Below are 25,996 nucleotides of genomic sequence, written 5' to 3' on the forward strand. Positions count from 1 at the left end.
CAATGGTTTTTTAATAGCAAATATCAAAAGCTGTCAAATGTGAAGTACGTGATAGGTAAAAACATTTTCGTATTTATGCACGCTGATGTACTTTGAACGCTGCCCCCCCCCCTCGCTTTTCTCTTAGCAGTACTCTCTCTTTGCAGATAGTGAAGGGTAGTTAACGCAGGCCTTTGCCCCCGTTCTAATCCGTCGTGTCTGCTTCTCTCTCCATTTGATTGATTGTTATCCAAGCATTTACTGTTTTAGAATTGGTTCTCTTTGGTTCATTCTCTATTTACAAACAAGCACAGAGTCGCAATACTCTGTTTAGTCTTTGCAGATAGTGAAAAATCGTTTTAAAACACAAAAGGAATCGAGCAAAATCAGTAGGCCACTAATGGGATCTCTTTTTGACCTAGCTAAAATAGAAACATTAAGAACAACCCCTCATGGGAAATACGAAACTAGTGAGATGAACTGAGCTCCACACGATGATGGCTGCAAGACAGCTCGGCTCCGCCACCCACCCCACCCAAAATAACGACAAACCCTATGCAAATATTATAAATATATACAACACACCAGCAAAGTAACAGGGTAAAACATTTTATTAAATAACTATTTACATAACTATTTTATACTTTTAGTTGCCCGATCCGGCTAGCTCAATCGATCGAGCATGAGACTCATGCACTCTGATCTCCTTGGCCTCAGTCAAGCATCAATAGTAAGATTTTCATACATGAGTGTTCGTTCATGGTTTTGGTCCCTGAGTTGCTTCGATGTCACTGCCTTGCACAAATGGCATAAGTCCTGGATGTTGGGTGCCATACTTCAGAGTTCTGAGCAGCGCTTGTAACACTGTCTAAACCTTATTTGCACCTGCTGCAGCTTCACTATTCTCAAAGTAAGTGGAGGCCGTTTGTGGACCTGACTGCATTTGAAAACAATGTGATACGGTACCTCCCTAAACCGCTTGACGGAGGCCCCCGAGGGGCGGTGTGATGGCACGGACTCGGAGAAGACGCTTGGCTCCGACCCCCTCCCCAAGTCTTATAGCCCTGGTGTAGCCTGAGATCGCACCCGACATAGGCGGCCGGCTCCCGGGGTCAAGCTGTTTTTGACGTTTTGTAGCCTTTCGAATTCTATCCTTAGACGGCATTGTCTAATTCCCAAATAATCTGCAGTTGAATCTGTGGTGAAATATAAAAAAAAATGTTATTAACCACTATTACCAAACAGTAAATCAATAACAGTAAGAACTAGATTCGACAATGCTATAAAAAAAAAAAAAGTATGCACAAGGGTGCAGGGGGTATCACTTTGACACCCTCTGACACCCTCAAAACAGGCACAGGTGCCATGTGGCAAGCAAACCAGCCCTGAGGGCAGGTCTGCCTTTCACATGACATAGGTGTGCGAGCACACATGTGCATGCACACCGGAATCGGTATTTTACCATGAAGTTTGATTTCATGCTAAAATACCGATTCGTTAAGGCCTATGGGACTCAGAAGACTCCCCCCTACATAACAAATTAACAGAATCGGTAAAATTACCGATTCGGTATTTTACCGAACAAATAATTTTTCCGATTCTGTAAATGTAGATTTACCTACACGTGGCCTTGGATTTAAGCCCCTACATACCGATTTGCCATTTAACGATCGGAAACGGCCGAAAACGGCCGTAACCGGTCGGTAAATGGCCTGAAACGACCACCTACATCTGGCCCTAAGTGTGCATGCATTTGATTTCAAACAAAGTTTTAAAACATTTTATGTAAAACAATAATACACCTAGGGCCAGATGTAGGTAAATTACATTTACCGATTTTGAAATACCGAATATTACCTAATTTTACCGATTCGGTATTTCAAAATCGGTAAATGGGATGTAAGTACCAACTTCTGATTTATTACCGATTCCTTAAAAATTCGGTATTTACCGATTCGGTAAATACCGAATCGGTATTTGCTATTGAATCCTATGGGCCTTGAAGCCCATAGGATTCAATTCAACTACCGATTCAGTATTTACCGAATCGGTAAATACCGAATTTGTCAAGGGTGCAGGGGGTATCACTTTGACACCATCTAGCACCCCCAAAACGGGCATGTGTGCAATGTGGCACACAGACATGCCCTAAGGACACGTCTGTCTGTCACATGGCATATGTGTACATGCACAGATGCGCATGTACACAGGAATCGGTATTTTACCATGGATTTGTATTCCATGGTAAAATACCGATTCTGAAAGCTATGTGCCAATGGAAAATTGGCTACCCACATTTCAATCTTGCATTTTCGGTAAAATTGCTGAATCGGTAAAATTACCGATTCGATAAAATTACAGAAAACGCAACATTTAAGGGCAAATTAATTAATTTTACACATGGGGGCGTATTTACAAGGGCCTTACACTACATGGAAAATGACTTCAAATGACCAGACACACATGGGGACGTATTTACAAGGCTCTTGAACCCGGGGGAAGTGACTTGAAATTGCTAAGCACACATAGGAGAGTATCTACAATGCCCGTGCAACACTTATGCATCATTTTTTACATGTACACCGTAACATTAACAACACAATTACATCATATATCTGTTCCACAAAAGCGACGCATTGCAGGAGTCACATCATTTTACCATCAAAAACAATTTCTCCGATTCTGTAAATGTAAATTTACCTACATGTGACCCTGGATTTAGGCGCCTACATACCTTTTCGCCATTTACTTTTTGCCTTTTGGTGACTCTTCCATTCTGAACATTGTCCCACAATCCGTTTGACCTGAAACGATTACACAAATAAAACATTTGTGAGTTTTAAATTTCCAGAGAAGTATAATTCACCAATACCTTAAGAAACACGGAAGTGGTGAAAAAAGCCAAGCTTGACGTTACGGCAGCCACGAGGTAGCTAGGCTCCGCCACCCCCCCACTGCTCCAAGCATGTCTGTCCCACCGCCCGCCACGCCCATTAACGGTAACATGAAATAGATACAAATCAGCAGATACCTACCCCCATTCCGGAAACTCCCGAAGTGCAACAGGACCACGGTTACGCCCATCCGGAAGATGAGGCCTCGACACGTGCAGGGCAGGGCCCGGGTAACCGCCATCAGCCGTGGGGTGGATGGCTTAAAATGTACTGGTCTCCCGATTCCCTTCTTCTGCCGCCTTGCCGGCCACGGGGGGGGGATGTCTTGCCTCTGCCTCCGACCCCCCCCCTCTTATCGCCTGGTCTGGACATCACAGATATCAACGCCAGGTGTCGGCACGTTTGCTGAATACTGTAAAGGTTTTCCTACACTTGGCGACGTGCTCGCTGCCTTGAATTCCTGGCGTGAGTCCATAAAGTTTCAGTCAACAAGGCCGGAGGGTGTTCTTCTAGACTGGCTCGCTGACCCGCTTCCCACGTGGGCTTGATATGAGCTCCCCGTTCGGGCCTGAAGCGACGCCCTGCAGGCCACGGGGGGATGTCTTGCCTCTGCCTCCGACCCCCCCCTCTTATCGCCTGGTCCGGACATCACGGATATCAACGCCAGGTGTCGGCGTGGGGTGCGCTGGGAGGGAGAGGCGGTGCGAACGAGCCTCTCCCACCCCCACAGGTGGGGGCCCCTCAGCTGCACCCCCAACGCTCCACTCACCCAACAAAAGGGTTCCTCCACTCTTGCGATGCAGCGGCGCTGCACTCACCCGACAAAAGGTCTCATCCACTATTGCGAGGCAATGATGCTCCCCTCACCCAGCGGGGGTCTCGTCCACTGTTGCGGTGCAACGACGCTTCTAGTTTCCTGCGTCCAGAAACGTTCTCCTCAACTTTGAAGATTCTATAAGAGCCACGGGGCCCCCGACCCCCGATGGGGAATGACTGCCATGATCACCCACGGAACGACCACGACGTAGCCGCGGGACGTCGGCGCGCTCATGCCGGCGCCGGCCTCAGTCTTGAAATCACCAAAATCCTGCAAGACTACCAACTTGATCAGTTCCGGTGGGACACCAGTATGACCCGGTAGGAGAGATTGTTTCCTCCCACCCCACTTTCACGGATGGTTCATTTCACCAGTCCCCTCTGCTACCCTTCAACGAAAACTTTTGGACTGCCGAAAGAGGTCCCGGTCCAACCACGAGTTGGTGGAGACATTTTGACTATACTTGGACCTTCCTGACCTCACCCAAAATGGCGCCGGTACAAATGAAACTCTCAACTCATTGTTGTGCCCCGATTGCTCAGCCTTGATATCATGAGATATGTATGCAGTTTTTAGCACATGAATTGATATGGGATAAGACTGATTATATGTTCGGACAATGAATTGATCCAGGATGGGTATTGATTATACGTTCGAACAATAAATTGACATGGGACGGGTACTGCTTACACGTTCGAACAATGAATTGATATTAACTTCTAATGCATCATTGATTACTGTATTTAATATTGAAGGTTCAAATTGTCGACACTTTTGGTACTTGCTCACAATGAATTATCGATATGATTTTGTTGCACTTGTCACACTTTTTACTATGAAATCAACGACCACTGACTCTCTGTTATGTTTTCCACAAATAAATACCCCCCCCCCCCATTTTCAGTTCCAGCCTGCTCCGTGGCCGGCCCACGGGGTTGTAAGCCCGTATTTGGGCACCAACATTTTTATTAAAGGTTTTTGAAAAAGCAAACGTAGTTGTAACGCGTAGATTGGTAAGTTTCGAAGAAATGGCCACTGTTTCTGAATTTTTTTTTTTTTTTTAAAAAGCAGGAGAAATGAAGCAGCTCAATTAGTTAAGGGTTAGAAAGTATAGTACGCAGAAACATTGAAAATATGAATGGTCCAGGTTTGTTGTGTGTTTTTCATTTTTCTACAGCATAAAGCAATTGATAAAGATCCTGGTATTTAGCCTCTACTTTATATGCTACCTGTATCAGGGAAGTTGTTTTAAATGCCCCTAAGCCACCCCGAACGAATGTCACATGGCCCCCCTAGTACGAACGAAAACGACCCCGTACCACTGTAGGTTATCTCTCTTCCTCAAAAATGACAAAAATTACTTTCTAGGACGTTTTGGACATTGATGATTTTCATATGATCTATTTATTAAAGTAATACTCATCTCTCCGCATGAAATTAATTTTCCACATGCTACACAAGTCAATCTCATCTGCCTAAAGTTCTTTTACAGATTTGGGACCGTTTCCCTTGCCTCTGACTCACTTATTGCTAAGTCATTGGTGGATGTTTTTGCCGGTCGGGGATTATCCACCAAATCTCGAAGTTGTGCTTTAGAATAATTAAGAGAGTGCCACCTCTCCATGTGCCGATGCATGGTATGATTACCATAGCTATATTTTTTTCGGTCCCTTTCGAGAGTTTTTTTTTTGCAGATGAGGCAGGTAACGAACCTGGCATTAACTTTCTTTTCATGAGAAGGAAAAGAAAAAAATTGCCAGATAAAATTCACTTTCACATGGGACGTTCTTGGCATTTCTTTCAGAAACTTTTACATCACTGTGTCATTTCTTTGTCGATCCTGGTTAAAGCAATGTCATGTAAATAGTTGTTTAAAAAGTTTTTTTTAACGTGTTTACTTTGTTGGAGCGTTGTATATATTTATAAGTTATTAAAATGTTATAATCCTACTACTTTGTTGGAGTGCTATATATTTTTAATGTGACACATAATTGTAAAAACTTTGATGTACAAAGAGGCATCCCTGGAATCTTCCGCTTCAGGCTCGGACCCACACACCCTCACAGTGAGAATCCCCTCCCCAAGCACAATACAGGATGGTTATCAGATAGTAGGAACGCGTGTGGTGTGACGGATCTCATCGGGTGGGGGCCTTGATCTACTGTAACTCATTTGAAGAGGGGTGATTCTCTACAGCTGGGGCCATAAACTACATCTGCAGGGCTAAGTGATAGCCTGGGACCGGCCTGGACAATCGGACACAGAGGAAGAGGAGTGTCAGAGGGTGCGGTAGTGAATAGGGTGAAAGGGAGGTGTCGGGCGGGCACAGGGTGTGATTCTCAGAGAAGAACAGCGCAGATGGGAGGAGGTTTCTGGCCCATGCATGAGAGAGAGAGCGGGGGTGACCAGTGCGTGGGGGAGATGCTTGCGAGGATGGGGAGCCATGCTGAGGATCGGCGGCGTGCAGAGAGTGGGTCTGGTCAAGGCATCTAAAATGGCTGCCGTGCACGACAAAATTGTGGCATTGCAAAAAAGGCAAGATTTCGCAGACAATGTTTATCAATAAGGATTAATTTATAACAATTATTTTTAACAAAATATTTACTCGCAGTGACAAAATGGCGGTCAACAGTTCCTGATTTCCATCGAATCGAACGTTAACAGACGTCACGCAGCAAAAAAAAAAAACGCTCACGAACAGCGCAGATGGGAGGAGGTTTCTGGCCCATGCATGAGAGAGAGACCGGGGGTGACCAGTGCGTGGGGGAGATGCTTGCGAGGGTGGGGAGCCATGCTGAGGATCGGCGGCATGCAGAGAGTGGGTCTGGTCAAGGCATCTAAAATGGCTGCCGTGCTCAACAAAAGTGTGGCATTGCAAAAAAGGCAAGATGGTGCAGACAATGTTTATCAATAAGGATTAATTTATAACAATTATTTTTAACAAAATATTTACTCGCAGTGACAAAATGGCGGTCAACAGTTCCTGATTTCCATCGAATCGAACGTTAACAGACGTCACGCAGCAAAAAAAAAAAAACGCTCACGCACAGCCGCTGGAAGACATGTATCAACATATATGAGCCTCCTCAGCCACCCTCAGAAAACATAAGGGGTCAGAATACGTCTCCCGTACCCCCTTATACCTAGTAATTTAATTAAATCGAAACACAAAATGGCGAATTCACGTTTTGCTACCAGTTTGCGACCCGGTTCGCGAACCGAGAAGCGCTTCTACCGCGAAAAATCAAATTTTTATTATTTGCCCCACGGGACCCTTTAATAACCCCAACATCATTCCTAGGGGGTCAAGAAGGATCTACCTTGCCCCCTTTCATTAAATTCCCCCTTCGTTTTTCTCCTCCTCTTGTCTCTCGATCCTACCGAGAGACAAGATGGTGGCCGCACCGGACTGTTTAGAATGTTGACAGACACCGGAGAGCCAATCAGCTTTGCTACGCAAAGCTCCGTTACGCGAAAAGTACGCGATCTGGTGCGCTATCTGGGACGCTGTCACAGATATATCTGTTTTTTTAAACGTTAATTTCTCAAAATCCACTAGAGCACATATATTGAGACCCAGCAAAGGCACATCGGGCTAACAGTCCATATAATTTTGCCAAGTTTCGTGTAAATCCATTCAGCCGTTCGAGCTAAAAGTGAGGCCAAAGGCCCTATGGAAAAATGAATGGGAAAAACGCGTTTTGGGACCCCCCTTTTTTCTCGGCCCCCCCTTGACGGAACCCCTCCAAATTTTCAGGGGCTGCTCAGAAACAAAATGTGCCATTTTCCTGAAAATTTCAGCCGATTCGGTCCACAAACGCCAAAGTTATTAGACATAGAATTTTCAAAAGTTCCATAGAGAAAAAATCCTAACTATATATACCTACTGGCGACCGCCAGTAGGTAATATATAATTTTATTTGGGCTATTCAAAAGAGTGAAGCCTGATAAAAAGAGTATCTTTACAGGTAAATAAGAATCAAAATCTTTCAGCTTTAAAAATTGTGCATGTGGTAAGTAAAACAATTTATCATTGCCTCTTTTGATCTCCCTCCCTTTTTCCCCTTTCACATTTTGGCCTAAGGTATCCTAAACAGAAACATTGGTGTCACCTTCCAGGTCAGAAGAATCAAGGGAAAAGAACTCCAGGTTAATATCTGCAGTAGGGTGAACAAATAGATTTCAAATCAAGTCTAATTCCAAAAGTTTGGGATGGAGTGTTCTCATGGGAGCAGGCAAAATCCTGATTTGCTTAACGGTAGTCTCTGTCGGAAGTGACTTTGGGCCTTGTTACGAGTTTGTATTGAAACAAGGTGCTATTTATTGCACTCTGTAGATAACAATACCCCAGTGTATGTTATTTATCATGTTCAATAAATAGTAAAGAGTTTTGGGGGAATAGAATGCAGATTCTTGTGTTTAACATACAAAATTCTGCATGGTACAGTACATACCATTCATATTTCCCCAGGTTTGACCTACTGAAATTTAATGAAGGTTTAGGTTTACTCATCCGATAATTATTGGATGTGATAAGTAACTCCCAACTGAGAATTCTGACCCGTGCATATACAAGGTTTTGCACATAGATCAAAATACACTGATTTACTCATAATCAGGCCTATAATGGGCAGAAATAATGGGCTGTAATGCAGCCCCAGGCTGGGCTGGAATGTTTGCAAGTGGTAAACACTTTGCAAGCATTCCAGACATCACCTTGTGTTTCTGTTTTGACTTATTCTGTTCCTATTGAGGAGGACTTATGCAGAATGCGGCCTAATGGATTGTCAGAGGCAGAGACCATCATCGTTGAGTTTTCCTGATTTCCAAAAGTGGCAGGATCCAAAGGGATTTAACACTTAATCCAACACATCCAGCGTTCACCCCAAACATTTAATTAACAGCATCTCATATGGAGAAATGCTGAGATTACATAAAATATGTAGCTCAGAAGGGAATTTGAATCTATATCATCAGGAAGCGAAAAAACAATTCAGTGAGAGAGGTTATACAGTAAATGTGATCAATCGGGCAATGTTAAAGGCAAATAAAAAATCCAGGCCTTCTATTTTGTTTCTAACATCCAATGCTTTAGACTCAGCAATATATTCTTGCCCTACTAATCAGGATGAGATTATTAACATCAGGTCAATACATATAGTAGGCAAGAAAGATTGATCAGATCTTTCATCAATACCCAGTGGCCGATACCACTTACTGATTCAACTTTGGGTCAATCTCTTCCAATCAAACCAAACTTACCATTTCGGCTCGCTCCATCAATGAGAAAGGCACTTGTCAAATGTAGTCCAGAAATAATCAAAGAAAAACAATTGTCTATCCTCTAAAAAAGTTTTTTTAAATGCAGTATCTGCAGGGCATACCACTTTGGTATTAATACTTCGAACTATATGTTGGCATTCCGTTCAAAACCTATTGATTTGAAAGGTTTTTACAATTGTAGGACATATTTTGTGGTACACATTGTAGTATGCACCTGCGGGCTTCAATATGTGGGCAGCACTAGGCTGCAGATACATGTGAGAAATTTGCAACATTTAAGGGCAATCTTGAACTCGGATCCTACATACCCGGTGGCACACCACTTTAAACAAGTGCATGAGAACAATTTAGACTGTTTAAAGTATTTTGTTATAGGCACAGTCCCAATATTGAGGCAAGGAGGTAATAAAAAAAAAGATGGTATTCTAGTTGGAGACTAGCTTCATTTTGGAGTTGGACTCAAAAGTACTGAATGGGCTTCATGCTAGTGAGGATTTCACAAGTCTCTATGAATTCTTCAATTACGGAAAGAGTATTACTAGCAACAATTCTTTTATTATTGTTTTTCTTAATCATTTATGAAAACAGTATTGATCTTATGAATTGCTCATGTAGTCAATATCATCTTCACTTTTCATAAGGAAGACATCCTCACTTGAAATACCTGTGATCAGTCAGAGAAAACTATAATTTGCATGATAATATTTAGGCTGCATTAGAACTTCCCTCTACTAGCATTTTTTTGCACTATGCACTTTATTTAGCTAGCACTTTCAATTTTAAGTACTTTAGTGAGCACTTGAGATTAGTGGCAACAATAGAGATGAATTTAAGAATGAGGTATTTATCACTGTTGCATTATTGAGTTCTTTCTACCCCGGACAATGGTACCATCAGTAATAGTGAGGAGGGGCTCAGGGACATACCATAAAAGAGGGATTATTATGAAGATGAATTGAAATTTTGCAATATTATATTGGTCCCTAACGCATTATGCGGGTAATTATTTTGGTTCTGAATTTGTTCACTCCATGATCATAATGGTTTGTTGTGGTCATAAACATGTATATAAGATGAATAAAAAATTGCATTTTATGATTTCAGATGAATTTTTAATTTAATGGAAGTGACATTGTGAGAAAAATAGCTCAATTTGGTGATTTTGTGTCTGTTGAGGATTAATTACCTTTCAATTTTCACAACAGTAGTCTTTTATAAGCATGGGCTGAAATTTCGTTCCGCTCGCGGAATTGGCGGATTTTCCGCGATTTTGTGATCCGCGAATCTCGCGAAGTCGCGGTAAAATCCGCTAATCAGCGAGGACGAATTTTCAGCCAAGCACTTACAGGGTTACAGCAGCAGGTGCAAAAGTTGAAGCTAATTTTTTGTAACCTTTTACAAAAGGGTTACAAATGGAAATGACATTGTGAGAAAAATCGCACGTGCAAATGTAGAGCTCAATTTGGTGATTTTGTGTCTGTTGAGGATAAATTACCTTTCAGTTTTCACAACAGTAGTCTTTTTTGAGCATGGGCTGAAATTTCGTTCCGCTCGCGGAATTTGCGGATTTTCTGCGATTTCGTGATCTGCGAATCTCGCGAAATCGCGGTAAAATCCGCGAATCAGCGGGGACTAATTTTCAGCCAAGCACTTACAGGGTTACAGCAGCAGGTGCAAAAGATGAAGCTAATTTTTTGTAACCTTTTGAAAGAAGGGTTACAAAGAAATTACCTTCAACTTGGGCACCTGCTGCTGTAAGCCTGTAAGTGCTTCCTGGCGCCTCGTTGCCTACTTGCAACTATTCTCTGACCCTGCTCTGACCCTTGAAGAAGTGTGAGAGAATACTTACAAGTAGGCAATGAGGCGCCTGTCACGAAAATTAAACCTCAACAGGAAGCACTGAGAGATATAAAAACAAGCATTTGCAATGCAATAGGTCTCGCATTAGGAAAGTTTGAGCTATTGGTCTTGAAAATGACATTTTTTTTATTTATGTGTTGGTTTCGAAAATAGCTAAATTAATAGCTTTGTCATTTACAATGCCAATAGTTATAACTTTCGCAAATGTGACACCTATAGCATTTGTAATGCAACATGTTTTGTATTTACGTGACTTAGATGTATTGATATTACAAATTGCAATGGCTTTTATTTTTTTTAAATAATTAATACTTAAATAAAAGTGATTTTAATTTATAATGGCAATAGCTTAAACTTTTGTAAATAACTTTTGTGAAGATTATGTTCAGTGTATTTTATTGTGACGAAAATCCAGGAACAGAAGTGAAATATTAACATCTTTTCGTGACATTTGTAATAAAGCTTGCAACATTGAGAGAGCATTGGGTCACAGTTTAGTAAACATAGTAAACAGACCTGATACAATATCATTTTAAAATAAACTATATGTACAATTTAAAAAATACAAGTCATAATGCAGGTAAAATACCAACACTGAATTACTCATATTGCACAACCTTGACACTTCACTTGCTGCAAATTGTGCATTTTGTCACATTGTGACTTTCATGCGTCAACATCTATTGTCGCCAAGAAAATAATGGGTTAAATCCCCTGAGGTAAAGTGCAATCATATGCTAAACTAAACAACATTTTCATAATCAACTCATACCTAACGTGCTAAATTCATGTAGAGGTGCAAAGTGCATTGTGCAAGGAAATATGAAACTTAAAACATCAAATTCAAATGGCATATATTCAGACAGACTCAGCCCAGACTGTCTATTCCAGTAGACTTGAGCTGCCAGATATGTTCCCTTAGTATGGCTTGAGAGACAATCTCTATCAATCGCAGGGGAGAATATTGCTAGAAAAACAATTGAAGAGCAGGAGGTAGAAAATACTACAATATACAGTTTTCAAGGCAACATTTTGATCCACTAATCACAACTCAAGTGGTTGGGGACTTAGGGGAAAATAGTGCAAACAGCGCAATAATTAATCATGAGTCAATAAATTAACACATGGTGCAAAAAGATATAGTTAAAACTGGAGTCATGTTAAAACAATAAATAGTAAACAATCTCATAAAACACAATTTAAAAGAACTTAATTGACTCTAGCACCTTACAATTGCTGCAAACATCTTATTACTGTCCTACAAAACCTAGTGTAAACACGTGTATAAGTCCTCCGTGAGGTTTAACTCCCCAGGCTGCTTGGTGTATACCTGTAGGATGTACTTTGTTTCCAGTTTGCGCAATTTTGACTCTCTATTTCCCCCACGTCTACTAGCCAAAACTGTATCCACAACATAATATTTGAGTCCCTTGTTATTGCTTTGATGATGCTGCTTAAAATGTCGTGCAACTGGGTAGGTATTATCTTGGGAGGTAATGGCTCTAAGGTGCTGTAATATACGTTTATGAACGGGGAGCTTAGTGCTCCCCACATAGCGTAAAGCACTCGGGCATTCAAGAATGTAAACCGCAAATTCGGTTTTGCATGTTAGGATTTTGCTAATCTGGTGTTCTTGATTGCTTAAACCATCCTCGTAAAACCTTCTGCTGAAGCCGTGTGTGCAGGTTTTACAGGTTTTACATTTGAAAAAACCTCTATTGCTTTGTAGCCAAGTTGTTTTTTCCAACACCTCAGGGCCAGTATCAACCAACCTATCCTTCATATTTGGGGCTCTACTGTAAGTTATGGCTGCCTTCTTGGGTAGTAGATGGCCAATCACCTGGTCTTTGAGTATATTGGGCCAATTATTGATGATCATTTTACGAATATCCTTATGTTGGTTACAATAACCAATGATGACCCGAAACGGATCTTCTGCATCAGTGTTGCCTGCATTGTCCAACAACATTTGTTCAGATGTCTCAGCCAAGGCATCATATTTGGAAAGTAATGCAGGGCGACTAATCATCAGGGATTTTTGCCTTGCCTTGTCAATGATCTTGCGTTGGTACCCTCTTTCTAGGAAACTCTCTGTACTAGCTGCCTGTGCCTGTTGCAGATCACTATCATTGCTGCACAGTCTCCTGAGGCGTATCATTTTGCCGAATGTAATACTCATTATTAGATGAGCCGGGTGTGTGCTACTTGCATGTAAGGTTATGTTGCCAGCAGTACTTTTTCGATATAATCTGGTCTCCAATTTATTCCCGCTGGCATACACCTCGGTGTCAAGAAAGGGTACTTGTTTTTGACTCATAGAGACCGTGAAATTGATGTTATACTGATTTTCATTGAGTCAATCTTCAAAATTCATGGCCTCCTCTTGACTACCCCTCCATACCACGAAAAGGTCATCCATAAAGCGGTACCATGCTATTTCTTTGTTCGTCATTTCATAGTGAAAGCAAGCCCTGGGGACCAGTTCTTTCCAAGCTCCCATGTGCAAACACGCGAAACTTGGAGAAAAACTGGCCCCCATTGCAACGCCCAGTAGTTGCCTATATAACAAATTGTTGAACATGAATACATTGTGTTCCAAACAAAATGTGAGCATTTCAATCAACATGTTGTTGTGCTGGTCAAACCTTGCATCCCTTCGCTCAAAGTAGTACTTGACTGCTGCTATACCATCAAGATGACAGATGCTAGTATTCAGGGCCGTGACATATAATGCCATCATCCAGTCACCATCCTGCCACTGGATATTTTTCAATTTGAACAAGAAATCTCCTGTATCCTGAATATATGATTCAAGAGATTTGAGATGACACTGTAAAAAATAGTCAATATACACAGATGTCCTTTCAAGGAGACCCCCTCTGGCAGTAATGATGGGTCTGCCTGGGGGTTTGGTTTGGTCCTTGTGGACCTTTGGTATGAAGTATATTGACGGGGTTACAGGATAATCAGTTTTCAAATACTTGTATTCTGATTCCGATATCAGTTTCCTGGACCTCCATTTAGACAAGAGTAGATGACATTCACTCTGCATAGTCTTAATCATGCCAGCATTCATCCTTTCATAGTGGTCACGATTGTTCAATTGAGCATAAGCCTCCCTTTCATAATTAGCCCTGGTTTGTAACACAATGTTGCCTCCTTTGTCACTGGGGCGCACAATAATATTTTTGTCCTTTCTGAGCTTGGACACAAACGATTCATAGTCTACAGTTGACTGGTCATACTTGTAATGACCCTTGCATGTCTTGCTGTGAAGATCCTTTAGTTCACTGATTAGGTTACCATGAAATACGTCAATGGCGTCATGTGGCATGAACGGGCAAAAAGTAGAGGGTGGTTTAACCGGTGTTAAGGGTGACACATTAGAGGTATTGGTTGCTTCCTGATTAACACCCATGGTACTAGTATTTTCGACTGTTGCGGTTGATTCCGCCCCTTCAGTTTCCCAAAGCCCAAGCATATCTTGCGAAAAAGTTGTCAATGAATTGCCTTGATTATGTTCACTGATATCTGGCTGTACGTTGTCAGTTCTCAACAGATGACATTTTTTCAATTTAAGTTTTCTGGTGGCTTTGTATATATCAGACCTTGTTGTGGCATAAGTAAGATTCGTCTTGGGGGCATAGGAAACTCCCAATTTGAGAATATCCTTTTCCTTGATTGTTAGGAGCATGGGTGTAATAATATTAATTGTTCATAGTGAATTCTTTGCCGTCATTGCTTCTTGGACCGCTGGCCCCTGCCTCTCTTTTTGGGTTGTCCCCATTTCCTTGCCCTCTGCCTCTTCCTCCTGATGTAGTTTTTGTGTTTTCATTGTTATTTTTTCGAGTCGCAGGGACTGTAGGCGGTCTTGGCATAAAAAACCTATTTCTTCACCTGGTGACGGTTTTTTCATAGGCGCTGCGGATGCCGCACCACGTTGCTCAGACTCTGACTCACTTCCTGCCCCGGAACTGAAGTCTGATAAAGTCGAGTCCATTGGATCTTTGTGTGTATTCTTGTGGCTCCATCTGCTGCGTGTACCAGGGTGTGCACCCCCTGCTGCCGTGCGCATACTGTCATATTTCTTTGAAAAGGTAAATATTTGACCCAATTCGTAATCAGTTCTGTCCCTCTTGAACTTGTAAGTTTTGCGGTCAATTATTTTTTCCTCCTCTTTTTTAAGTCTTAGATTAATTTCTTTTATTTGTTTTGCTTTTTCCTCTTCAGGACCCATAGACTCCAACTCCTCCTGTATCACTACAATTTCATCGAGAAGATTGGAGCGGTCAACATCAGCGTATTTGATAAGAATCAAGACCAAACACCTGGACGCCTCCAAGTTACTGTCCGCCCATTCCTTCATGAGATCCGGATTCTGGTTCTCATAACTTGGTGCGGTGAGAATACGTAACCCCTGTGGTATTCTATTTACGTCAATATACCGCTGGAGGGACTTAGATTTCCACCATTTGCTTTGTTCCTGTCTGGATTTTTTTCTCAAGGATTTTTATTTTTTCGTGTAAAGTATCATATTTGGGGCCATTGGCAATATCCAATCTGTCCCGGATTTTAGCTGATATAGGGAGATTGTCAGTGAACATTGTGCTCGCCGAGCCTCCCTTTCCTTCACGCTGTCGGCAGACATTGTTCTACGCAATTATGAATATATGCAGGCAGCTTCAACTAGTTTGCAGAAATGAAACAAACAATGTTGAGCCCGCGCATCTATTAAACTATACTCCCCTGAAATACCTGGTACAGTCTCTTCAGGATTCCGAAACTTATCCCCGGTTCCCCACGTCCTTCTCTGACGCGGTCTTCACGGGGGTTCTTCCACTTCCGGTGTACTCCTTCAGTGACAGGGGGGTCAAACGCTCGTCCTCCTCCCGGAAGTTCAAAATGCCCAAGCAAGCCTGGGTATGATTTCACAATCAGCGTTGACCTTGAAATTTCTTGAAGTTAATTCGGAGAGGGTCCCGTGTATAGCCGCGCGAAATCAAACAGCTAAATGTATGCCAAAACCTCTGTCTCCCTCGCGCTGCCATCTCACACTCAGCCACGAACAGGAACCAGGCACGGACCAGTCTTGGATGCAGGAATTACTTTATTGCTGTCGCCATAACGTTTAGGCTCACTCGAGCCTTGATCACATGACAGCGTGTCATAGCAATGAGTGTGCTTTTAAAGTGCAAGTGCTACCGTTTCATTGGGTCAAAGTTTAGTAAATATAGTAAAAAGACCTGATACAATATCATTTTAAAAATAAACGATATGTAAAATTTTAAAAATACAAGTCATAATGCAGGTAAAATACCAACACTGAATTACTCATATTGCACAACCGTGACACATAATCACTTGCTGCAAATTGAGCATTTTGTCACATTGTGACTTTCATGCGTCAACATCTATTGTCGCCAAGAAAATAATGGGTTAAATCCCCTGAGTAAAAGTGCAATCATATGCTAAACTAAACAACGTTTTCATAATCAACTCATGCCTAACGTGCTAATTTCATGTAGAGGTGCAAAGTGCAATGTGCAAGGAAATATGAAACTTAAAACATCAAATTCAAATGGAATATATTCAGACAGACTCAGCCCAGCCTGTCTATTCCAGTAGACTTGAGCTGCCAGATATGTTCCCTTAGGCTTGAGAGACAATCTCTATCAATCGCAGAGGAGAATATTGCTAGAAAAACAATCTAAGAGCAGGAGGTAGAGAATACTACAATATACAGTTTTCAAGGGATCATTTTGATTCACTAATCACAACTCAAGTGGTTCGGGACTTAGGGGAAATTAGTGCAAACAGCACAATAAATAATTAATCATGAGTCAATAAATTAACACATGGTGCAAAAAGATATAGTTAAAACTGGAGTCATGTTAAAACAATAAATAGTAAACAATCTCATAAAACACTATTTAAAAGAACTTAATTGACTCTAGCACCTTACAATTGCTGAAAACAACTTATTACTGTCCTACAAAACCTAGTGTAAACACGTGTATAAGTCCTCCGTGAGGTTTAACCCCCCAGGCTGCTTGGTGTTTAACTGTAGGATGTACTTTGTTTCCAGTTTGCACAATTTTGACTCTCTAATTCCCCCACGTCTACTCGCCAAAACTGTATCCACAACATAATATTTGAGTCCCTTGTTATTGCTTTGATGATGCTGCTTAAAATGTCGTGCAACTGGGTAGGTATTATCTTGGGAGGTAATGGCTCTAAGGTGCTGTAATATACGTTTATGAACGGGGAGCTTAGTGCTCCCCACATAGCTTAATGCACAGGGGCATTCAAGAATGTAAAACGCAAATTCGGTTTTTCATGTTAGGATTTTGCTAATCTGGTGTTCTTGATTGGTAAAACCATCCTCGTAAGACCTTCTGCTGATGCCGTGTGTGCAGGCTTTACAGGTTTTACATTTGTAAAAACCTCTATTGCTTCGTAGCCAAGTTGTTTTTTTCAGCACCTCAGGGCCAGTATCTACCAACCAATCCTTCATACTCAGGGCTCTACTGTAAGTTATGGATGCCTTCTTGGGTAGTAGATGGCCAATTATGAGGTCTTTGAGTATAATGGGCCAGTTCTTGTTGACCATTTTACGAATATCTTTATGTTGGTTACAATAACCAATGATGACCCAAAAGGGATTTACTGCATCAGTGTTACATGCATTGTCCAACAACTTTTGTTCAGATGTCTCAGCCGAGGCATCATATTTGGATAGTAATGCAGGGCGACTAATCATCAGGGATTTTTGCCTTGCCTTGTCAATGATCTTGCGTTGGTACCCTTTTTCTAGGAACCTCTCTGTACTAGCTGCCTGTGCCTGTGCCTGTTGCAGATCACTATGATTGCTGCACAGTCTCCTGAGGCGTATTATTTCGCCAAATGGAATACTCATTATTAGATGAGCCGGGTGTGTGCTACCTGCGTGTAAGGTTGTGTTGCCAGCAGTACTTTTTCAATATAATCTGGTCTCCAATTTATTCCCGCTGGAATACACCTCGGTGTCAAGAAAGGGTACTTGTTTTTGACTCATAGTGACCGTGAAATTGGTGTTATACTGATTTTCATTGAGTCAATCTACAAAATTCATGGCCTCCTCTTGACTACCCCTCCATACCACGAAAAGGTCATCTATAAAGCGGTACCATGCTATTACTATGTTCGTCATTTCATAGTGAAAGCAAGCCCTGGGGACCAGTTCTTTCCAAGCTCCCATGTTCAAACACGCGAAACTTGGAGAAAAACTGGCCCCCATTGCAACGCCCTGTAGTTGCCTATATAACAAATTGTTGAACATGAATACGTTGTGTTCCTAAAAAAATGTGAGCATTTGAATCAACGTGTTGTTGTGCTGGTCAAACCTTGCATCCCTTCGCTCAAGATAGTACTTGACTGCCGCTATACCATCAAGATGACGGATGCTAGTATACAGGGCCGTGACATATAATGCCATCATCCAGTCACCATCCTGCCACTGGATATTTTTCAATTTGAACAAGAAATCCCCTGTATCCTGTATATATGATTCAAGAGATGTGACATGACATTGTAAAAAATAGTCAATATACACAGATGTACTTTCAAGGAGACCTCCTCTGGTAGTAATGATGGGTCTGCCTGGGGGATTGGTTTGGTCCTTGTGGACATTTGGTAGGAAGTATATTGACGGGGTTACAGGATAATCAGTTTTCAAATACTTCAAATACTTGTATTCTGATTACGATATCAGTTTCCTGGACCTCCATTTAGACAAGAGTAGATGATATTCACTCTGAATAGTCTTAATCATGCCAGCATTCATCCTTTCATAGTGGTCACGATTGTTCAATTGAGCACAAGCCTCCCTTTCATAATTATCCCTGGTTTGTAACACAACGTTGCCTCCTTTGTCACTGGGGTGCACAATAATATTTTTGTCTTTTCGGAGCTTGGACACAAACGATTCATAGTCTACAGTTGACTGGTCATACTTGTAATGACCCTGGCATGTCTTGCTGTGAAGATCCTTTAGTTCACTGATTAGGTTCCCATGAAATACGTCAATGATGTCAGTGGCATGAACGGGCAAAAAGTAGAGGGTGGTTTAAACGGTGTTAAGGGTGACACATTAGAGGTATTGGTTGCTTCCTGATTAACACCCATGGTATTAGTATTGTCGACTGTTGCGGCCGATTCCGCCCCTTCAGTTTCCCGAAGCCCAAGCATATCTTGTGAAAACGTTGTCATTGAATTGCCTTGATTAGGTTCACTGATATCTGGCTGTACGTTGTCAGTTCTCAACAGATGACATTTTTTCAATTTAAGTTTTCTGGTGGCTTTGTATATATCAGACCTTGTTGCGGCATAATTAAGATTCGTCTTGGGGGCATAGGAAACTCCCAATTTGAGAATATCCTTTTCCTTGATTGTTAGGAGCATGGGTGTAATATTATTAATTGTTAATAGTGAATTCTTTGCCGTCATTGCTTCTTGAACTACTGGCCCCTGCCTCTCTTTTTGGGTTGTCCCCCGTTTCCTTGCCCTCTGCCTCTTCCTCCTGATGTAGTTTTTGTGTTTTTGTTGTAATTTTTTCGAGTCGCAGGGACTGTAGGCGGTTTTGGCATAAAAAACCTATTTCTTCACCTGTTGACGGTTTTTTCATAGGCGCTGCGGATGCTGCACCACGTTGCTCAGACTCTGACTCACTTCCTGCCCTGGAACTGAAGTCTGATACAGTCGAGTTCATTGGATCTTTGTGTGTATTCTTGTGGTTCCATCTGCTGCGTGTACCAGGTTGTGCACCCCCTGCTGCTGTGCGCATACTCTCATATTTCTTTGAAATGGTAAATATTTGACCCAATTCGTAATCAGTTCTGTCCCTCTGGAACTTGTAGATTTTGCGGTCAATTATTTTTTCCTCCTCTTTTTTAAGTCTTAGATTAATTTCTTTTATTTGTTTTGCTTTTTCCTCTTCAGGACCCATAGACTCCAACTCCTCCTGTATCACTGCAATTTCATCGAGAAGCTTGGAGCGGTCAACATTAGCGTATTTGATAAGGATCAAGACCAAACACCTGGACGCCTCCAAGTTACTATCCGCCCATTCCTTTATGAGATCCGGATTCTTGTTCTCATAACTTGGTGCGGTGAGAATACGTAACCCCTGTGGTATTCTATTTATGTCAATATACCGCTGGAGGGACTTAGATTCCCACCATTTGCTTTGTTCCTGTCTGGATTTTTTTCTCAAGGATTTTAATTTTTTCGTGTATAGTATCATTTTTGGGGCCACTGGCAATATCCAATCTGTCCCGGTTGGTAGCTGATATAGGGAGATTGTCAGAGAACATTGTGCTCGCCCGAGCCTCCCTTTCCTTCACGCTGTCGGCAGACAATGTTTTATGCAATTATGAATATATGCAGGCAGCTTCAACTAGTTTTCAGAAATGAAACAAACAATGTTGCGCCCGCGCATCCGTTAGTTTCTCCTCCCCTGAAATTCCTGGTACAGTCTCTTCAGGAGTCCGAAACTTATCTCCGGTTCCCCACGTCCTTCTCTGACACGGTCTTCACGGGCGTTCTTCCACTTCCGGTGTACTCCTCCAGTGACAGGGGGGTCAAACGCTCGTCCTCCTCCTGGAAGTTCAAAATACCCAAGCAAGCCTGGGTATGATTTCACAATCAGCGTTGACCTTGAAATTTCTCGAAGTAAATTCGGGGAGGTTCCCGTGTATTAAGCATGGGCGGAAAATCCGTTTCGCTCGCGGATTTTGCGGATTTTCGGTAAATTCGCAATCCGCGAGATTCGCGAATCTCCCGCAAAATCCGCAAATCCGCGAGCAGCGGATTTTATGGCTTGCTCGCACTGTTCGCGTGAGTTCGCGGCTTCCCAGTACAACTTCGCGCCCCGCGAATAAGCGCAAAATTGCAGAAATACGATCTTAGCAAAACTGAAACTACTTACCAGGTTCAAAAGTTCAGGCTCATCATTAGTAGCCATTTCCTGTAGTGCTTCCTGAGGGGCCCCTCCAGAGTTCAGTTGCCAGTTGCAACTATTATGTGACCCTGCTCTGAACCTCAGAATAGTTACACATATGCCACAAAGGTCCTGAATTACAGCTAAGGGAGACAAGCAGGAGCCAGGCTGGAAGTTCAAATCCATTAATCAGCCCCTAATTCATTATTGTCAGTTGGGGCAGGGCAGGTGTTGTAACTAATTTTGCAACAATGAAAGCACTTAGCAAGTGCAAAAGATCACTAATCAGGAAGCACTAAGGAAGCAGGTGCCAGCTAAAAAAATATTCTGTGACACATTAATCAGCCCCAAATTAATTCAGGTCACTTGAGGCAGGGAAGGTGTGCTTGCTTTGCCACAATAATGTACACTGACTGGACAACCAGAGGGTGCTGTGATGAAACAGAGGGTGGCATGGGTGGGCCAGAGGGTGGCATGAGTAGTCAGAGAGTGGCACTGGTGACAGAGAGTGGCAGTGATGAAGAAGAGTGTCCCAAACAGGCTGGACACGTAGAAACAACAAGTTCGCGAAACTTGCGACCCGACAGGTAAGTTCGCGTTTTGCGAAATTGTACAAAACCCTCGCGAACTGGCAGAAACCCGCGCGAACACAAAAAAAAATCCGCAAATTCGCGAGAATTCACGGATTTTGCGGATTGCGAGTTCGCAAATCCGCAAAATTCGCGAACGCGAGATTCGCAAAATTCGCCCATGCTTACCGTGTATAGCCGCGCGAAATTAAACAGCTAAATATATGCCAAAACCTCTGTCTCCCTCGCGCTGTCGTCTCACACTCAGCCACGAACAGGAACCAGGCACGGACCAAAGTCTTGGATGCAGGAATTACTTTATTGCTGTCGCCATAACGTTTAGGCTCACTCGAGCCTTGATCACATGACAGCGTGTCATAGCAATGAGTGTGCTTTTAAAGTGCAAGTGCTACCGTTTTATTGGGTCAAAGTTTAGTAAACATAGTAAAAAGACCTGATACAATATCATTTTAAAAATAAACAATATGTACAATTTAAAAAATACAAGTCATAATGCAGGTAAAATAGCAACACTGAATTTCTCATATTGCACAACCTTGACACATAATCACTTGCTGCAAATTGTGCATTTTGTCACATTGTGACTCTCATGCATCAACATCTAATATTGCCAATATATATATAATGGGTTCAACAACACTGAAGATTTACATCACTATTTATAGACAGAAGTATCCACGGATTGTGGTATGAATGCATGAATATCTAATGGTCATAACTGTGTAAAGGTATTGGATAAATCTCCAGATGGTATTAACAAGGATTAAATTATCAAATTGCTGCATATGAAATTCTATTGTATTATATTCCTCTAGAAACCGCAAGTTATTTTAACAGAAAATGTATGTGTTGTATTACTTTTATCGGCAACAGATTTTTTATTGGGTGGCACTCTGAGCACTTTAAAAAAAAATTTAGCACTTTGTGTAGGCCTCCATTAAGCTGAATCAGTGTAAATATCGAAGGAAATATGCATTTATGCAGAAATATAAACTCTCTTGATTTAGAAAATCAAACTTCAAATTTTGTTAATATTAGAGCATCAAATATCCAAATAAATTGTACACAGTGCACATATATACTCCCATTGTAAACCGAAAAAAATACAAGGCTAAAGCTGCTTAGCACCATGTATATATATGAGATTTATATATTTATAGTTTTAGTCATTGAAATTATATTTATGAATTTTAAGTATTTGTTGTGTATTTATTGACATGGATATTGATGTTATTTATTTATTTATTTATTGCAAAATTTTGCACAACAAATATTGGAGGGGTGTGGCTACACTAAGGCATTCATGCCGATCAAGAGAGTTGATGTTCACATATTTACACATATGCATATTTATTAAGCAATCTTGTAATTGTAAGGTTAAATGCACTAATCAACATGAGGCAGAGCGCACGTTACATGAGTATGTTTTTCATGTCTATGCAAATGTGAATCACGTGATTATGTGCACTAGGGGTGGGCAGTCTGTGTAAATTTAAAAGTAACATTATGCTGCCAAATCTTTGTGTGAGCAAGAGCACGGCTGTGCTCGAAACGCGTCGCAGCAGAGCGAGGAAGTAAAATAAAATAACTTTCTGCCTTGTTCCTCGTGGTCCGCCTTCTTCATTTCACCTGGAGCGGGGGTTATGGAGGATTGTTGCTAGTGGGATATATATATATATATATATATATTCACTGAAAAAACCATAGGTTTCACACCAGTTATAGTTAGGTGGAAATTTTACTCGCATAGAACCATTGAAATTTCACGTTATAGTTAGTTGGACTCACTATAACTTGCGCGTGAAATGCACTGCTGATGACGTCACATATTACATCACTCATGACATGGTCAGTGACATCACTGATGACATCACTGATGACATCTCAAATTACATCACGACCGCACCCCCCTTGTCTGCCTGTTTTATGACAAGGGGGGGGTCTTCTTTAAGGCTTTGTATTGCATGTAGTTCACCCTTAGTGATGTTTGGAGGCACGTACTTCTTAGTTCTTTCCATTTTGTTAATAGAAGAGAGCATAATTTGCTCAAACGCTTGTATTTGTTTCGGGATGTTTTGATATGGAACAAACTTGGATTTGTTTCTCAATCCCGTTGTTTCCATATCTTGGGAACTTGGTTGGTTGAAAAAGAAGGCTTTAAGTCTCAATTTCCGACAAAACTCTAAAGTTTCTATTTTCAATCTAGTGAAGTCTGTGGTGTCCTGCATTCCAGGTATGAAAAGTACACGATCTATATCAGTACATTAATTTCCGTTTAAACGCATTGGGGTACCATAAGCAGGTTATGTGTTGTTTATATAGGTTCAAAGACAAGAGAAAGATATCCCTCCGCCCCCCCTCTTTGCATCGCAAGGCCGCTTAAATTAATGTATGGGCTGTTTAAAATTACTAAGAGGCTTTTTGTAAAACTCTAGGACCACGATTAGTAAATATGTAAAATCTTTCACTCAATCCCTAGATTGTTTTTTGTGCAAAAGTGTTCCCAGTTGAGACCTGAAGACAGGATTTGGGTCCGCTAATAGAAGCCAAATAAGGTCAACCACGTAGGAAGATACAGGTACTTTTATTTTTTTTTATCCAAACTGTGGTATTACAGGAAAGAGGCAAACTGGTTGTATTAAAACTCTGTTTTTCTACATCCTACCAGATAAATAGCAGAGCCCTGATGATGGTTTGGACATTAATGGTCCGAACTTGAAAGGTGTCGGCAAACCCAGCAAGAGCTAATTACAACATCTAGTGTGTTCTAGAATAAAACTGATATATGCTTTTTTCGCTCTTGTAATGATTTGGCTCTTTCCATGAAAATAATTTTGATGATGAAATGATTTAATATATTACAGATTTGTCATACTGTAATGTGGATTGTTTGTTGGATGTAATGTTGATGTTTTTCCGTTTTAATATTTTTGTAAAGCATTTTGTGTCAAGTATTTTTGAATAAGATTGTCAATAATTTTTCGTATTGTGTATTCTCTTTCTGCCATTTTTATAAAAATTGGTTTGCATAAAGAAAAAGACTAAAAGGTATAAATAAATATACCGGACCAGATTTAATGAGATTGTTTATTTGGTCTTCACACGAAAGTTTTTTGAGAAGGGGGCAAGTTTTTGTATGCTAGATTTATATACTGTCCAGCCCTCTCTCAACCCCCTCAAGGACCTATCTCCTTTTTTTCACAGGAAAGCAGCATGCTCATTGGCTGTCAATACTTCTAACCAGCATTCATCTTGTGCTAGGTAGACCGAGGCACAAAAGAAGCAGAAAAACAAACGTGTAGAATGCAAAAAGGGGGCAGGGTAGAAAGAACCTGACACCCTAGGGCTGCTCAGGTGGTCCCACAAGGATATTAACATATTTAAACGTTATATGCTAATAGAATTAGCATTTAAAAAACCTTGCGAATTCACTGAAAAAACATAGGTTTCAGGCCTTATATAGTTAGGAATTAGCATTGAAAAACCTTGCAAATTCATTGAAAAAAACATAGGTTTCAGGCCTTATATAGTTAGGAATTAGCATATAAAAAACCTTTGAAATTCACTGAAAAACCCATAGGTTTCAGGCCTTATATAGTTAGGAATTAGCATTTAAAAAACCATTGAAATTGCTCCTATATAGTTAGTTGTACTAATTATATTTTGTGCACCCGCAATCCACTGCTGATGATGTCACATATTACATCATTCATGACATGGTCAGTGACATCACTGATGACATCTCAAATGACATCAATGATGACATCACTGATGACATCATCCACAATACAATCACATACACCTTTTCATACACTAGTAAAATCTTTCTTCACTCTTTGTAAAATACAGAGTATCATATTTGAATCCATTGACACAGCAATACAAGTATCTAAAAACCCACTCATTGATTCCTAGAGGTATACACACATCTAATCACTTACCTGTGGATTCACTCATACATACTGTCAATGAACAATAGAACACTATCAAAAATACTTATACACCTATATCGACATTACACACCAGCACACAACCTATTCACATATGAAGTTATCCTACTCACTTATGCAAACAATGGATCTAACTTACATACTTACTTAGCTACACACTTATACAAACACCACTTCATCTATTCATTTAGATAGTAAGTCATATTTAGAATATTATAAAATCATTATTACAAGTATACAGTTATCCATACAGTCAGTCACACAATCATTGAGTCTTATGTATACTTATTTATATAAAACAACTGACACATACACTGCCTTTTATTTTTCTAGTTTGTTGGACATGTACCATTGAGAAATATATTTGCTCGTCACCACACCCATAAAGATATTCCCTCACCCAAACAACTGTTAGAACATGTATTTTTAACTTCATATATCTACTGAATTAACTATTCACATATCTTTGGGCAGTCACACACCCTCCACTGACCCACACACACATTCACTCTCCCATATAAATACTTAATTTACTAATCAATACTAATATATACTTTCACATACCTAGTAACCAACTGGAGAACCAGTTTACACAACAACTGACAAAGTGATACAGATATTCACACAGTTTAGTCACTATCCACTAT

This window comes from Lissotriton vulgaris, chromosome 4_1, assembly GCF_964263255.1.
Source record: "Lissotriton vulgaris chromosome 4_1, aLisVul1.2, whole genome shotgun sequence".
Classification (NCBI taxonomy): Eukaryota; Metazoa; Chordata; class Amphibia; order Caudata; family Salamandridae; genus Lissotriton; species Lissotriton vulgaris.